Source organism: Chrysochloris asiatica, unplaced genomic scaffold (genome assembly GCF_000296735.1).
Source record: "Chrysochloris asiatica unplaced genomic scaffold, ChrAsi1.0 scaffold00136, whole genome shotgun sequence".
Taxonomy (NCBI): Eukaryota; Metazoa; Chordata; class Mammalia; order Afrosoricida; family Chrysochloridae; genus Chrysochloris; species Chrysochloris asiatica.
The window spans coordinates 7493669-7497737 of NW_006408654.1; the positions used below are offsets into that span (position 1 = coordinate 7493669).

The following is a 4069-nucleotide window of genomic DNA, read 5'->3' on the forward strand; positions in this document are numbered from 1 at the left end:
TACATGACTTTGATCGTGGATCCAAGTAAAATTAAATCCTTGACAAGTTCAATCTTCAAACATATATATATATATATATATGCTTCAATCATTATATATATATATAAACTATTTAAAATTTCTTTAATTGTGGAAAGCCTCTTTGGCTAGTATGTGGAGGACCATAACTTTGTCCTACAACTGATGCCTTTTCACATTTTTTAAACCATTTTGTTTGCAAACCACCATGAGTCTTATTTTCTCTGTTGTATGTTGTTCTCTGACAAATTATTAAAAAGAACTAGATGTAATCACACAGGGGAAAGTTGGAAAGTAGGAATATTGAAAAGGTTTTTAAAAGACATTGTTATTTTTCTCCTTCTGTTTTCAAATTATTTCTAAGTTTCTAAGGACATGGTCACAGCCACCTGAAGCATATCTTCTTCACTTATATTATCACTTAGGTCAGTCCCCAGTACTCCTGAACTTGTGGTCGGGCTTTTACATGGATGTGACACTAGTCCTGAAGGGTCTAATTGCTACTGCTGCTACCGCTGCTGCTTTTCAAAGTAGGCTTCTCTTCTCTTCTGCAACTCTTCTGAACTAAGGTTTGTACCTGATGTCTGGCAATATATTTCTGGAACTACCTTGCATGCTGAGCTAATAGCCCTGTGGAGATCGACTTCTTAGTGTTCCATGTTGATTTCATGGTGACTTAGTGCCAGAGTCCTCTTCAAATTTTCCTCATCTTCATCTAAAATTCCTGGTCCATAGTTTGGTTCCCAGACTCGTTCCAGGTCTGTTTTCTGGACTCTCTGATCTTTCAGTTGTGCTCATTCTTCTCCAGTACGTGACGAAAGTATTGGTCGATGCATCTGTTGGACTCAGATCATCTGCAGAAGTTGGTCAGCTTCCCAATCAGGCAGATCACCCTTAACAACAAATATAGAATAGCCTTTCTCTTGTAATTGTACAAAGAAAAGTGCAAGGTATGTGTGTGATATTAACTCTGGACCCATCAAGAAAGAATTCAAGTTAAACCACTGTTTTCCTAATTTTCTAACTATAAACCAGTGTTCTTTATAATTGCATCTAAATGATCTTTCATTTATATGGTTGATCCTGAGCCTCTGATATTCTGGACTGTTGAACTGGATTAGTTCTAAACCCCAAACTTTAAAGGCATTTTTTATAACTTGGATAGAAAACAAAACAAAATAAAACACTGTCATCATGTTTCCAGAAGGTTGATTCAAAATGTGTGGTAATCGTCACATCCTCATCCTCTCTTCTTCATCCAGCTGATATGTAATTGAGGATAATTCCACAGGGCTAAAATATTCCCCTTGCAATAGATTGTTCAGGCAATGTGGAGCGCAAAGTGAGCCTTCTTGTTTCTCATGGAAGATGGACTTCATGTTTATTTGTCTGGAGCCAATGGCCTGGCACCAAACATAAATTATTTTTTATATTTATTGCAATGTTGTTTGTTGGTCCAGTTATGAGAGATTTTTGTTTTCTTTTTATTGAGTTGTAATCTATATTGAAGAATTTGGAGTGGTGCTGTATGATAAGCACTGGGCTGCTAACCTTAAGGTAAGTAGTTCAAACCCACTAGTTGCTCATGAGAAACCCTATACTTGACCTTTATGAGTCAAAGCTGACACCATGAAAATTAACAAGAACAACAACACAATCTTTTATCCTTATCCCTGGAAAATGGATCTGTATACTTGGGGATGTGGGGGCAGGTTCTGGAATCAATATGAAAAAACTCCAGACTCTCTTCCATCAAGTTGAGTCTTAATCATAGTGACCCTGTGTAGGATTTCCAAGGCTGTAAATATTTATGGGATTAGAAAGTGTCATCTAATACCTGGTGGAGTGGCTGATGAGTTTGAACTGCTGACCTTGTGATTAATAGTCTAGTGCTTATCCTACAGAGCCACACCAGAACCCCTTGATTTTTTTTTAAAGTTAAAATGGCGATTTTTATTTTGTTGCTATATATTTATATCTACACATAAATTATTTTCCATATATTAATATATAAATCAATTTGCATACACATCAAGTGTGATACAATTGACTTTATGTAAATTATTTCATTTGACTCTCAAATCAACTATATAAAACAGGTATTAATATTCTTAACCTACAGGTAATAAAAGAGTCCTGGTGTGGTGTTATGGGTTAGTGTGCTGGACCACAAGGTTGGTTTGAACCTTAAAGTGGACAATTCAAACTCACTAGTTACTCCTTGGAAACTCTACATAGGGTCACTATGAATCGGAATGAACTCTATGGCACTTAACAACAACAACAGGTAATAAAATTTATCTCAACCAGATTTACTTCCCCAAAGTTTCAGTCAGTAAGTTCAGTAAGTAGCAGCCCTGTGTTTCAATTGGGCAGCATGGACAACAGAATTTCAGCCTGACTTCCTTTCTAGTCTATAACAATGTATTTATTATATTAAATATCAAGCAAAACCAAAATGCAATAGAATTTGTATACATAGATGAGTGAGATTGTTCTGGCATTCATTAATTTTATTCTGAAGTATCCTGATGACTTTTTTTTTTTTTTTTAAGTTTTTACTGTAAATTCAGTGATAGTTTACATGGGAGAACATCAGCTTTGCACTCATCCTTTTGTATTTCGTTTCATTGCAATGATTACAATTCCCTCCATGCATCATCACTCAACAGTATTTGCTTCTAGTCCCTCTGTTTTTGTTTTTTGTTTTGGATGTACACCAAAACACTAAGGAATATTCAATCATTCAAAACTCAAAGAGCATACCCTGCAAACCTGCCCCCCAGCCACCAGCACACAATCCCTCTCCTTCCGTGAGTCTAGAGTCCCCAGCTGCTCCATCTCTCCATGTCATTATCTCTGTCTCCATCTCTGGTGTTGCTGATTCTCTGAATAGAGTCCCACACTCTGTTCCTGCTCTTTTCCCTTTATGGTCCCAGGTTCCTCCACTGCTGTACTGCAAGATATTTTTGATACATAATGTCTACCTTTACAGTTGCAACAGTTGTAATCAGTCATGGTAACAATTACTCCCTATTGTACCTCAAGAGTCTTATAACCACCTCCTTTAACTAGTCCCCATCTAGACAAGTTGAAAATCATTCAGTGGAGAGTTTACCTTCCCCCACATTCTCTGAAACTAAACTCCCTCTTGAAAACTTGTAAGCCAGTCACTTCATAGGGCCTTTATAGTCCCCATCCTAATTTTAGGTAGCCAATATCGAAGTTGCCCATCCCTATTAACCCTATGTACAGGGGGATGGGAATGACCCTTGTTGTGAAGATTTCTCCCCTCTTGGTTGGTATTACTACTACATCCATAAGTATAGGTCAAGTTTATCCACTTGTAGTGAATTACACTTGTTTTCTTTAAATAATAATAATTATTATTATTATTATTATTATTTTCCTCTTCTGTTTTCCTCTAGTTGAGTTCTGATCATCCAGCCATTGATGCTAGATCAAATGGGTACTATCTGCAAGTATGGGTGTTCTTGTGCATCTCCCTTCAATTCATATCAAATGGATGCTTCACACTCCACTCTAGCCCTCAGTGGCTATGTCCTTGTCCATTAGTTCAGGAGTACCCAGGTCTCACCATACTGCTAGCCAACCAGGTCTTGCCATACTCCAGGCTGACATGAGTCTATTACATGGTTGGACTCAGCTCACATCTTCATTATTGCTTTTTCCCCACATACCTTCATTAGTAAACCAATGTGGTCACCAGCAAGATTACATACCTGCTCATGTACCCCCTTTGAGTTTCAGTCTTGGAAAGGTGTTTGCTCTGAAGGGACTTGGTTACTTGCCTTGATTCTTGTGGACAGCTTGTTGATTCTTGTGGTAGTCAATCATACTGCCATTTTTGTTTTTGATTTTTCCTGCTGGTCTTTCTTTCAAGAAGTATCTTCTGTTTCTCTAGCTGCTCCAGGCTGGTCTGCTTGTCTTTTCAAGCGGAAATTTCCCACCTCAGAAGATACTGGCTGGGGGTCAGGATCCCACCTAAGGTCTTATACACTACGAAGGGTCTGAAGGAAGCCTCTTTCAT

General features: G+C 37.8%; 1 pseudogene; it reads right to left on the bottom strand.

Moving 5' to 3' along the window:
* Positions 1-346: 346 nt before the first annotated feature.
* Positions 347-1397, bottom strand: LOC102831903 (annotated as a pseudogene).
* Between the last annotated feature and the right edge of the window lie 2672 nt (positions 1398-4069).